The sequence below is a fragment of the Somniosus microcephalus genome, chromosome 3 (genome assembly GCF_052327205.1).
Source record: "Somniosus microcephalus isolate GS21.2 chromosome 3, FLI_Smic_1.0, whole genome shotgun sequence".
NCBI classification, from domain to species: Eukaryota; Metazoa; Chordata; class Chondrichthyes; order Squaliformes; family Somniosidae; genus Somniosus; species Somniosus microcephalus.
This window is the reverse complement of record NC_140989.1, coordinates 368,058,638-368,072,154: the sequence shown is the minus strand read 5'-3', so window position 1 is coordinate 368,072,154 and position 13,517 is coordinate 368,058,638. Positions and strand designations below refer to the sequence as shown.

Here is a 13,517-nt window from a genome sequence, read left to right as displayed (position 1 = left end):
CGCCATCTTTCAGGTGAGATGTTAAACCGAGGACCCCGTCTGTCCTCTCTCTCTCAGGCGGAGGTAAAAGATCCCAGGGCCTATTTCGAAGTAGAGTGGGGGGAGTTCTCCCCGGTGTCCTGGGTCAATATTAATCCCTCAACCAACATCACTAAAAAACAGTAGTCATCATCATAGAATCAAAGACATTTACGGCACAGAAGGAGGCCATTCGGCCCATCGGGTCCGTGCCGGACGACAAAGAGCTCTCCAGCCTAATCCCACTTTCCAGCTCTTGGTCCGTAGCTCTGTAGGTTACGGCACTTCCAGTGCATATCCAAGTACTTTTTAAATGTGATGAGGGTTTCTGCCTCGACCACCCTTTCAGGCAGTGAGTTCCAGACCCCCACCACCCTCTGGGTGAAAAAATTCTCCTCAAATCCCCTCTAATCCTTCGACCAATTACTTTAAATCTATGCCCCCTGGTTCTTGATCCCTCTGCTAAGGGAAATAGGTCCTTCCTATCCACTCTATCTAGGCCCCTCATAATTTTATACACCTCAATTAAGTCTCCCCTCAGCCTACTCTGTTCCAAAGAAAACAACTCCAACCTATCCAGTGTTTCCTCATAGCTAAAATTCTCCAGCCCAGGCAACATCCTCCTAAATCTCCTCTGCACCCTCTCTAGTGCAATCACATCTTTCCTGTAATGTGGTGACCAGAACTGCACCCAGTACTCTAGCTGTGGCTTAACTAGTGTTTTATACAGTTCAAGCATAACCTCCCTGCTCTAATATTCTACGCCTATTCATCACTTGCTGTTTGCGAATTGGCTGTTGTGACTAAACTTCAAGAAGTACTTCATTGGCTGTAAATCGCTCTGGGACGTGCTGTGGGGGTGAAAGGCGCTATAGAAATGCAAACAACGACAATCTTATTTTATTGCTCCAAAATCGCTGGAATTTCAATAACTTTTTTTTTTTTGCAGCATGGTTCCTGTAAACCCACCGACAATGACTCACAGCCCTGCCCCGCTACCTTGCTCTCTGCAACATCTCAACTCGACCTGACCATCTGCTTCCCTGTGAGCCTGTCGACATGAATGAAGCTGCCAGCCCACACACCTACACGCAAGCTGTCTACAGACAATCCTCCAGTACCATCAGCTCCCTAAAAATAAACCGGCTCATTATGCACACTGAACCCGCAGTGATTAGTAATCCTCGACCTAACCGCAGACTAGGACTGAGAGAAATGATAATGGAGTCTTGGGGTCTTCATTCATCGTCAACTATAGTTCCTGGCATTAAGGTTGGGTGATTGGGCAGAAGCATGGCAGATGCAGTATAATGTGGATAAATGCGAGGTTATCCACTTTGGTGTGCAAAAACAGGAAGGCAGATTATTATCTGAACGGCAATAGATTGGGAGAAGGGGAAGTGCAACGAGACCTAGGTGTCCTTGTGCACCAGTCGCTGAAGGTAAGCATGCAGGTGCAGCAGGCGGTTAAGGCGGCAAATGGTATGTTGGCCTCCGTAGCGAGAGGGTTCGAGTACAGGAAAAAGGGTATCTTGCTGCAGTTGTACAGGGCCTGGTGAGACCACACCTTGAGCATTGTGTGCAGTTTTGGTCACCTTATCTGAGGAAGGATGTTCTTGCCATGGAGGGAGTGCAGCGAAGATTCACCAGACTGATACCTGGGATGGCAGGAATGACGTATGAGGAGAGATTGGGTCGATTGGGCTTATACTCGCTGGAGTTTAGATGAGAGAGGATCTCATTGAAACTTATAAAATTCTAACAGGACTAGACAGACTAGATGCAGGAAGGATGTTCCCGATGACCGGGGAGTCCAGAACCAGGGGTCACAGTCTAAGGATAAGGGGTAAGCCATTTAGGACAGAGATGAGGAGGAATTTCTTCACCCAGAGAGTGGTGAACCTGTGGAATTCTCTACCACAGAAGGCAGTTGAGGCCAATTCATTAAATATATTCAAGAAGGAGTTGGATATATTTCTTAAGACTAAAGGGATCAAGGGATATGGGGAGAAGGCAGGGACAGGGTACTGAGTTTGGATGATCAGCCATGATCTCACTGAATGGCGGAGCAGGCTCGAGGGGCCGAATGGCCTACTCCTGCTCCTATCTTCTATGTTTCTATGTTTAAGGGATGAACTCTTCCCGCAACTATAACACATCAATCACTTTCCAAATGGTCGAGACATCAGAAGGTCCCAGGTTCGACCTCAAGCGTTGTGTTCGCTCATCCTAGCCAGGACAGTAACAGAACAAGAAAGACTTGCATTTCTATAGCACCTTTCACGACCACTGGACGTCGCAAACTGCTTTACAGCCAGTAAAGTACTTATTGAAGTGTAGTCACTGTTGTAATGTAATAGAGGCTTTATAGTGACATAGAATTACACAGAATGTTCAGCACAGAAACAGGCCATTCGGCCCAACTGGTCCGTGCCGGTGTTTATGCTCCACACCAGCCTCCTCCCACCCCTCTTCATCTCACCCCATCAACATATCCTTCTATTCCTTTCTCCTTCATGTGTTTATCTAGCTTCCCCTTAAATGTATCTATACTATTCGCCTCAACCACTCCCTCTGGTAGCGAGTTCCACATTCTCACCACTCTCTGGGTAAAGAAGTTTCTCCTGAATTACCGACTGGATTTATTAGTGACGATCTTATATTGATGGTCTCTAGTTCTGGTCTCCCCCACAAGTGGAAACATCTTCTCTAGATATCAGGAGAAACTGTTTCCAGTGTCAGGAGGGTCGGTAACCAGAGGACACAGAGTGAAGGGAATTGGCAAAAGAACCAGAGGGAGATGAGGAGAATGTTTTTACAGCGAGTTGTTGTGATCTGGAACGCGCTGCCTGAAAGGGCGGTGGAAGCAGATTCAATAGTAACTTTCAAATTCGCCTCAGCTCCCAGGGCAAGGTAGCAGTGGGGACGAAAGGGTTGTCGGGTGGGGGGAGGTGGAGGAATTGAGAACCCAACGACCAATCACTATCCAGTAACTCCCAGTGGAAAGAGAGGAACTTGCATTTCTATAGCGCCTTTCACGGCCTCAGGACGTTCCAAAGGGCTTTACAGCCAATGAAGTACTTTTTATGAAGTGTACTCACTGTTGTAATGTAGGAAATGCAGTAGTTAATTTGCGCACAGCAAGCTCCCACAAACAGCAATGAGATAAATCACCAGATAATCTGTTGTAGCGATACTGGTTGAGGGGGTAAATATTGGCCAGGCCACTGGGGAGAACTCCCCAGCACTTTTTCTAAATAGTGCCATGGGATCTTTTACATCTACCTGAGAGAGCAGTCGGGGTCTCAGTTTAATGTCTCATCCGAAAGATGGCACCTCCGACAGTGCAGCGCTCTCTCAGTACTGCCCCTCCGACAGTGCAGCGCTCCGAGTACTGCCCCTCCGATGGTGCAGCGCTCCCTCAGTACTGCCCCTCCGACAGTGCAGCACTCCCTCAGTACTGACCCTCCGACAGTGCAGCGCTCCCTCAGTACCGCCCCTCCGACAGTGCAGCGCTCCCTCAGTACTGCCCCTCCGACAGTACAGCACTCCCTCAGTACTGCCCCTCCGACAGTGCAGCGTTCCCTCAGTACTGCCCCTCTGACAGCGCGGCGCTCCCTCAGTACTACACTGGGAGTGTCAGCCTGGATTATATGCTCAAGTCTCTGGAGTGGGACTTGAACCCAGAACCTTCTGACTGAGAGGCGAGAGTGCTGCCCACTGAGCCACGGCTGACACCTCTAGAACGCGAGTCGTCTGGTTCGAACAGGATCAACAGCGCTTGGCTGTGATTTCCCCCCAGGGCCCTATAGCCTGATGAGAAACCGGCACTCGCAGAATTGTGCCCCCATCACTCCACAGGAGCAATTATCAAACAAAATTTGAACCCGAGGCACTTGAGGAGATATTAGGGCTGGTCACCAAAAGCTTGGTCAAAGAGGTAGGTTTTAATAAGAGTCTTAAAGGAGGAGAGAGAGGTGGAGAGGTTTAGGGAGGGAATTCCAGAGCTTGGAGCCCAGGCAGCTGAAGGCACGGCCGCCAATGGTGGGGCGATGAAAATTGGGGATGCGCAAGAGGCCAGAATTGGAGGCAATAGACTACATCGCCAGCCCTCCTGGTAACCAATTCAGAAATCACAGAGCACTGTGAAACCTGACTCCGCTTATTTATAGACACCATAGCTCATGTACTGTGAAACTCAGTCCTCACAGAGTGTAATTATTGCCACTGCCCGCTCAGCATTTCTCACATCGTGCTTTGGCCTGCTCTGCCTAATTCTGTGTCTTCCCGAGAATCAGCCACAGCTGATTTCTTCAGTTCCGAATTGGTTTGCCGGCAATCAAGTTTTAACCTGGGCACCATCGCGAGCAGTGGCTGTGTTTCATGAGTTTCATCTCAGACTTCTCTAATAGAAAACATAGAAGGTCGGAGCAGGAGTCGGCCATTCGGCCCCTCGAGCCTGCTCCGCCATTCAATGCGATCATGGCTGATCATCCAAATTGGGGTTGTCAATGGACATGTTCCTGGAGGATTCACCACATGACCTCCTGCCTCCAACCACCCTGCCCCCACAGTGCCGCCATTGGTCGCCCAACGCCTCGATCCTCGCGACGTCCCCGCCTTCCCACAGCCAATCGGACAGCGAACAGGCTCTTCGCTCCCCGATTGGATGATTCTTGACTGTCAGTCAAACAAACTTTTTTTTTCCCCCCCTCGTCTCCAATATCTTTATGGCCGGTAAACAGAAGTGTTCGAAGAAAATGGAAAAAGAAACACAATTTACCTTAATGTCTGGATGATTTTTCTCCCGGGTTTGCTCGCATTAGTGTCCTGGAGGCTAATCTTCAACTCCTGGGGACTCCAGGCCAGTCCGAGAGCACCTGTAACCTTTCCCAACTCCTGGGGACTCCAGGCCAGTCCGAGAGCACCTGTAACCTTTCCCAACTCCTGGGGACTCCAGGCCAGTCCGAGAGCGTCTGTAACCTTTCCCAACTCCTGGAGATTCCAGGCCAGTCCGAGAGCGTCTGTAACCCTTCCCAACTCCTGGAGACTCCAGGCCAGTCCGAGAGCGTCTGTAACCTTTCCCAACTCCTGGAGACTCCAGGCCAGCCCGAGAGCGTCTGTAACCTTTCCCAACTCCTGGAGACTCCAGGCCAGTCCGAGAGCGTCTGTAACCTTTCCCAACTCCTGGAGACTCCAGGCCAGCCCGAGAACGTCTGTAACTCTTCCCAACTCCTGGAGACTCCAGGCCAGTCCGAAAGCGTCTGTAACCTCTCCCAACTCCTGGGGACTCCAGGCCAGTCCGAGAGCGTCTGTAACATTTCCCAACTCCTGGAGACTCCAGGCCAGCCCGAGAGCGTCTGTAACTCTTCCCAACTCCTGGGGACTCCAGGCCAGTCCGAAAGCGTCTGTAACCTCTCCCAACTCCTGGGGACTCCAGGCCAGTCCGAGAGCGTCTGTAACCCTTCCCAAGCCCCACAGAATTTCTGAGACATCTTCCAGAGACTCGGCTCAAATTGACTCCGGGGTCCGAGAGGCCGGTCATGCCCTCATTTTTTCCCCACATAAACTGGTTTGACAGAAGGACCACCCTTCAGTCGTCTCCTTTCGAGAGAAAAGGGCCCCAGCTTGTTCAATCTTACTTGATAGGAATAACCTCTCAGTTCTGGTATCATCTGCGTAAATCTTTTTTGCACCTTCTCCAGTGCCTCTACATCCTTTTTTATAATGCGGAGACCAGAACTGTGCACAGTGCTCCAAGTGTGGGCTAACCAAGGTTCGATAAATGTTTAACATCACTTCTCTGCTTTTCAATTCTATTACTCTAGAAATGAACGCCAGGTCTTGGTTTGTAGTTTTTTTTAATGGCCTTGTTAATTGCGCAATCATTTTTCAATTTCGAATGAAATTCTATTACCCTGCGCCATCACTTGCAGTCGACTGACTAGTGCTGACCTGCCTTATCCAAGGTAACTGGTTACATCAATGACCTATTCTGAACCAATTAAAAGAAAAGTCCTTCACGTCGACGCTCGATTGGTTTGTTCGCACAAGTCCTAATGGGGAATGTTCAGTCACGAACTGCGAGCGGGCGAGCGCCACAGATTAACGGCAGCAGACACGGGTTGAAAGATGAGACTCTGCAGAGAGTGCAAAACGATTCTGGACGCGGGCAAATTGCCACTCGTGGAAGCGACATTTCCTGCCGCTGCAATGGGGTTGAAACCAAGAACTGATTGTGGATGGAGGAAATTTGCACTGTCACCCAGTACTTGGAAACAAGAAACATAGAAACATAGAAGATAGGAGCAGGAGTCGGCCATTCGGCCCCTTGAGCCTGCTCCGCCATTCAATGCGAGCATGGCTGACCATCCAAATTCAGTACCCGGTCCCTGCTTTCTCCCCATATCCCTTGATCCCTTTAGCCTTAAGAAATATATCCAACTCCTTCTTGAATATATTTAATGAATTGGCCTCTACTGCCTTCTGTGGTAGAGAATTCCACAGGTTCACCACTCTCTGGGTGAAGAAATTCCTCCTCATCTCAGTCCTAAATGGCTTACCCCTTATCCTTAGACTGTGACCCCTGGTTCTTGACTCCCCGACCATCGGGAACATCCTTCCAGCATCTAGTCTGTCTAGTCCTGTCAGAATTTTATAAGTTTCAATGTGATCCCCTCTCATTCTTCTAAACTCCAGCGAGTACAAGCCCAATCGACCCAATCTCTCCTCATACGTCATTCCTGCCATCCCAGGTATCAGCCTGGTGAATCTTCGCTGCACTCCTTCCATGGCAAGAACGTCCTTCCTCAGATAAGGTGACCAAAACTGCACACAATACTCAAGATGTGGTCTCACCAAGGCCCTGTACAACTGCAGCAAGACATCCTTGTTCCTGTACTCAAACCCTCTCGCTACGAAGCCAACATACCATTTGCCTTCTTAACCGCCTGCTGCACCTGCATGCTTACCTTCAGCGACTGGTGCACAAGGACGCCCAGGTCTCGTTGCACTTCCCCTTCTCCCAATCTATTGCCATTCAGATAAGAATCTGCCTTCTTGTTTTTGACACCAAAGTGGATAACCTCGCATTTATCCATGTTATATTGCATCTGCCATGCTTCTGCCCAATCACCCAACCTGTCCAAATCATACTGGAGTTTCTCGGCATCCTCCTCACAGCACACACGCCCACCCAGCTTTGTGTCGTCTGCAAACTTGGAGATATTACATCTAGTTCCCTCGTCTAGATCATTAATATATATTGTGAATAGCTGGAATCCAAGGACTGATCCCTGCGGTACCCCACGAGTCACTGCCTGCCACTCGGAAAAAGACCCGTTTATTCCAACTCTTTGCTTTCTGTCTGCCAACCAGTTCTCTATCCAAGTCAATACCTTGCCCCCAATCCCATGTGCCTTAACTTTACATGCTAATCTCATATGCAAGACCTTATCGAAAGCCTTTTGAATAGTCCAAGTACACCACATCCACTGGTTCTCCCTTATCTATTTTACCAGTTACATCCTCAAAAAATTCCAGTAGATTAGTCAAGCACGATTTACCTTTTGTAAATCCATGTTGACTTTGTCCGATCCAGTCACTGTTTTCCAAGTGCTCTGCTATTACATCTTTTATAAGAGGAGGCCATTCAGCCCCACGAGCCTGTTCCGCCATTCAAGTAGATCACTGTTGATCTGTACCTCAACTCCATAGCTCCTGATACCCTGACTGTAATGAAATCTGTTTGTCTTGATCCTGTATTCGTTTTGCACTCATGTATATTACCCTCCCCCACTGTGTATAGTTTCACTTCCTCTTTCCCGACTAACCTGGGAGGTTCCAGGTCTTGGCTCTTGGCTCCGACCCTGACTTCTCTTACATAAAGATCCCAGGATCTGTATGACTCATTCCTGTGAACCAGTCGGCATGTTGAGATGTTAGCTCTGATCTTAGTGATTAAAAGCCAACTTGTTTAAGTCTATAACTTCTAGTTTTGTGGTTATTGAAGGCCCATCACTGACCCAACAAAAATCCATCAATCTCAGTCTTGTAAATTTCCAATTGACGCCCCCCCAGCCTCAACAGCTTTTTTGGGGGAGAGAGTTCCAGATTTTCACTACCCTTTGTGTGAAGAAGTGCTTCCTGATTTCACTCCGAGCTCTATGGGTTTATGTCCCCTTGGACTCTCCCACCAGGTGAAATAGTTTCTCTCCATCTACCCTATCAACTCTTTTAATCATTTTAAACACTTCTGCTCAACCTCTCCTCGTAATTTAACCCTTTCAGCCTCCAGTATCAGTCTGGTGAATCTGTGCTGCATCCCCTCCAAGACCAGTATCGCCTTCCTGAGGTGCGGGGCCCAGAACTGAACAGGTGAATAGATTCCTCTGGTGTGGAATCAGGCACTGAGTCAGTGCCAGGGGTCCAGTAAAATGTAATGCTGGGCATGAGGGACTTTCCTTTGTATCGATCAGATCACCCCTCAACCTTCTAAATTCAAGGGACTAACATAAGAACATAAGAAATAGGAGCAGGAGTGGGCCAATCGGCCCCTCGAGCCTGCTCCACCATTCAATAAGATCATGGCTGATCTGATCCTAACCGCCAATCTACTATCACAGAACCATCTCCTGAATCTAACAGAATTAGACACACGAAATAGGAGCAGGATCAGGCTACACGGCCCCTGGGCCCGCTCCGCTACCCACAGGGCCATGACCGATCCGAACCTAGACTCATGTCCAAATTCCTGCCCGCTCCCCGTAACCCTTAATTCCCTTTACTTCTAGGAAACTGTCTATTTCTGTTTTAAATTTATGTAATGATGTAGCTTCAACAGCTTTTTGGGGCAGCATATTCCATGGACCTACCACCCTCTGAGTGAAGTAGTTCCTCCTCATCTCAGTTTTGAAAGAGCAGCCCCTTATTCTAAGACTATGCCCCCTAGTTCTAGTTTCACCCATCATCGGGAACATCCTCCCCGCATCCACCCGATCCAACCCCTTCACAATCTTATATGTTTCAATAAGATCACCTCTCATTCTTCTGAACTCCAATGAGTAGAGTCCCAATCTACTCAACCTCTCCTCATATGTCCATCCCCTCATCCCCGGGATTAACCGAGTGAACCTTCTTTGTACTGACTCGAGAGTTGTTTATGCAACTACAAGCCAAGTTTATGCAACCTGTCCTCATAATTTGACCATTTAATCCCTTTTAACCAAATTGATTTTATTTAATCTGCTATTGGGTAATAGACACCCTAACAGTTATTTATTCATTCCTGGGATGTGGGCATCGCTGGCAAGGCCAGCATTTATTGCCCATCCCTAATCGCCCTTGAGAAGGTGGTGGTGAGCCGCCTTCTTGAACCGCTGCAGTCCGTGTGGTGAAGGTGCTCCCACAGTGCTGTTAGGGAGGGAGTTCCAGGATTTTGACCCAGCGATGATGAAGGATCGGCCGATATATTTCCAAGTCAGGATGGTGTGTGTCTTGGAGGGGCAACTTGGAGGTGGTGGTGTTCCCATGCGCCCGCTGCCCTCGTCCTTCTAGGTGGTAGAGGTCACGGGTTTGGGAGGTGCTGCCGAAGAAGTCTTGGCGAGTTGCTGCAGTGCATCTACAAGGATGATACCAGAAATGTGAGGGTATACCTAGCAGGAAAGGATGAACAGGCTGGGTCTCTTTTTGCTTGAAAAAAGGTTGAGGGGTGACCTAATAGAGGTCTTTAAAATTATGAAAGGTTTTGATAGAGTGGATACAGAGAAAATGTTTCCACTTGTGGGGAAGAGCAAAACTAGAGGCCATCAATATAAGATCGTCACCAAGAAATCCAATAGGGAATTCAGAAGAAACTTCTTTACCCAGAGAGTGGTGAGAATGTGGAACTCGCTACCACAGGGAGTGGTTGAGGCAAATAGTATAGATACATTTAAGGGGAGGCTGGATAATCATATGAGGGAGAAGGGAATAGAGGGTTATGCTGATAGATTTAGAGGAGGCTCAAGTGGAGCATAAACACCAGCATGGAATGGTTGGGCCGAATGGCCTGTTTCTGTGACGTATATCCTATGTAATCTTGTAGATGCACTGGAGGCATTAAAAGCCACTTCTAGGCCAGACCCGGTGAGGAGGTTAGTCAATCGGTTGGATTTTTATGGCAATCTGGCAGCTTTCATTGTCATTCTTTCTGCTGTGAACCCATAAATGACCAGATTTAGTGAATTCACGTTGCCATGGTGGGAATGGAACTCACAACCTTCAGGGAGCGAATCCACTGCCACAACCATTAGACTGCCATCCTAATCCACTGCCACAACCATTAGACTGCCATCCTAATCCACTGACACAACCATGAGACTGCCATCCTAATCCACTGACACAACCATGAGACTGCCATCCTAATCCACTGACACAACCATTAGACTGCCATCCTAATCCACTACCACAACCATTAGACTGCCATCCTAATCCACTGCCACAACCATTACACTGCCATCCTAATCCACTGCCACAACCATGAGACTGCCATCCTAATCCACTGACACAACCATGAGACTGCCATCCTAATCCACTGACACAACCATTAGACTGCCATCCTAATCCACTGCCACAACCATTAGACTGCCATCCTAATCCACTGCCACAACCATTAGACTGCCATCCTAATCCACTGCCACAACCATTAGACTGCCATCCTAATCCACTGACACAACCATGAGACTGCCATCCTAATCCACTGCCACAACCATGAGACTGCCATCCTAATCCACTGACACAACCATTAGACTGCCATCCTAATCCACTGACACAACCATTACACTGCCATCCTAATCCACTGCCACAACCATTAGACTGCCATCCTAATCCACTACCACAACCATTACACTGCCATCCTAATCCACTGCCACAACCATTAGACTGCCATCCTAATCCACTGACACAACCATGAGACTGCCATCCTAATCCACTGCCACAACCATGAGACTGCCATCCTAATCCACTGACACAACCATTAGACTGCCATCCTAATCCACTGACACAACCATTAGACTGCCATCCTAATCCACTGCCACAACCATTAGACTGCCATCCTAATCCACTGCCACAACCATGAGACTGCCATCCTAATCCACTGCGCAAAGACATTAATGTTCAATATAAGTGGAGAGTCTTTATGCAGCACTGGGCGAGAGGAACAGAAGATTGTTGAGAATCCAGTTCGTGCCCAGACTCGATTCCAGATGCTCTGAAAATGTCACTCACTCCATATTCTTACCCTTGTGTTTAGATGGACCCAACCCTTCCTACTCCCGTCGTATCATTGTTGTACCTATTGAGACTTGCGATGAATGTTCTCCTCCCAGGTTCCCCTCCTATGCTGAAGGTATTGACTTCCTCACATCGCGGGTTCAGTCCCTTCAACACCTGGCCTGAGAGGCCACTCTTCATATACAGGGAACGTCAGCATGAGTATGAAGGAGGTCACAGCCCCATCCAGTTCTCACGTGATGCCAACAACCACTTGCCTTTATATAGCGCCATTCATGTAGTAAAACGTCCCAAGGCGCTTCACAGGAGCGTGAATCAGACAAATTTTAACACCGAGTCACATCAGAACACATTAGGACACATTGGGGAGGTAGGTTTAAAAGAGTGTCTTAAAGGAGGAGAGAGTGGTAGAGAGGTGGAGAGGTTTAGGGAGGGAATTCCAGAGCTTAGGGCCCAGGCAACAGAAGGCACGGCCGCCAATGGTGGAGCGAAGGGATTGAACCCAGAGTCTCATTTGTCACTGTTTCACAATGGCTGCTGTGGGCTCCTCTCACTTTAATTTTAACCATCTATTACACTGTTCTATAACTCTATGGGGGTGATTTTCATTCAGAAGTCGGGAAGGAGGCGGGACTACAACTTTCGGGGTTGTAGTCCCGCCTCCATCGAGATGCGGCCAATCCACGCGATTTTAACTTGATTCACCTTGTTGAGCCTGCCCAGCGGGCTCAGCAGGCCAATTAAGGGCCACCCGGCAACAGGTGACGTCACAGACTGAAATTTCAACTGTCAAGACCTTTTGACAGATGAAATATCAGTGTTTCACAGCTGTTTGAAGCTGTCAAACACTGACAGTCTTACTTCTAACCTGAGTCCTTCTCCACAGACTCAGTTAGAAATCTCTCCTGCACAGAAAGCTGCAGGCTGTCACTTTTGACAGTTCGCAGCCATTCTGCTTTCTGTGCCGGTGAGATGATGGACTCCCGAAACCTAGAGGAAGGAAGGCTGAAAAGGGAAGAAAAAGGTATGTAAAACTTATTTAATCACTTTAGACACACCAAACACACTTACCTTTGCACTCATGCACACATCACTCACCTGAACACCGACATCGCGACCCCTCCAAGTCCTTCAACCCGACGGCCCGACTCCTCCAACTTGGCGTGGGTTGGAGCCGTCGGGAATCCCACTGTTCAAGCTTAAAAATAGGGATTAGTCTAAAAACTGCCTGTTAACAGGCAGTTAATTGGCACTAATCCCTTCCCACCTCGGGGAGGCGGGTCCCAGTGCGGGGCGGGTACCCGCCTCCTTTGAAACTGGCATGGAGGCGGGTTGCGGGCGGGAAGGGGTCGGGACCCCCGATTTCGGGAATTTAACCCCCCACACGCCTCCAATCCCGACTCCACGGCACACTGAAAATTGAGGCCTATATATTCCCTGACCATTTAGACCTGAAGCGTTAACTGTTTCTCTCTCCACGGTTGCTGCCTGGCCTGCTGAGTATTTCCAGCATTTTCTGTTGTTATTTCAGATTTCCAGCATCCGCAGTATTTTGCTATTATATATATCCTCCCTTAGTTTACTGTACTAAATATTTTGTGGCTGTGAAGAGACTTGCATTTCTGTAGCATCCTACGCAACCTCAGGACGTCCCAAAGCGCTTTACAGCCAATGAAGTACTTTTGACTTTATTGTTGTAATGTAATATCTAAAGCCCCAATCCCAACATCAATTTTATAGTTAGTTTTCCTGCAACATACAACATTGCACATTCTCTTGGTTGATTGAGGGATAAGAATTACTGTGGGAGTGCTGCACTGTCGGAGGGGCAGTACTGAGGGAGTGCTGCACTGTCGGAGGGGCAGTACTGAGGGATCGCGGCACTGTCGGAGGGGCAGTACTGAGGGAGCGCGGCACTGTCAGAGGGGCAGTACTGAGGGAGTGCTGCACTGTCGGAGGGGCAGTACTGAGGGAGCGCTGCACTGTCGGAGGGGCAGTACTGAGGGAGCGCGGCACTGTCGGAGGGGCAGTACTGAGGGAGCGCGGCACTGTCAGAGGGGCAGTACTGAGGGAGTGCTGCACTGTCGGAGGGGCAGTACTGAGGGAGCGCTGCACTGTCGGAGGGGCAGTACTGAGGGATCGCGGCACTGTCGGAGGGGCAGTACTGAGGGAGCGCGGCACTGTCAGAGGGGCAGTACTGAGGGAGTGCTGCACTGTCGGAGGGGCAG

General features: G+C 48.9%; 1 long non-coding RNA gene across 2 annotated transcripts in view; it reads right to left on the bottom strand.

Moving 5' to 3' along the window:
- Positions 1-13,517, bottom strand: part of LOC147122417 (uncharacterized) — a 177,990-nt gene that overhangs the window by 102,032 nt on the left and 62,441 nt on the right. Inside the window, exon 3 of one of the 2 annotated variants that reach the window (XR_015077744.1) lies at positions 5,310-9,637. The exons of the other annotated variant lie outside the window; for it this stretch is intronic. This is a non-coding gene — a long non-coding RNA (uncharacterized LOC147122417). Of the gene's footprint in view, positions 1-5,309; positions 9,638-13,517 lie in introns of those variants that run through there. 2 annotated transcript variants of the gene reach the window in all.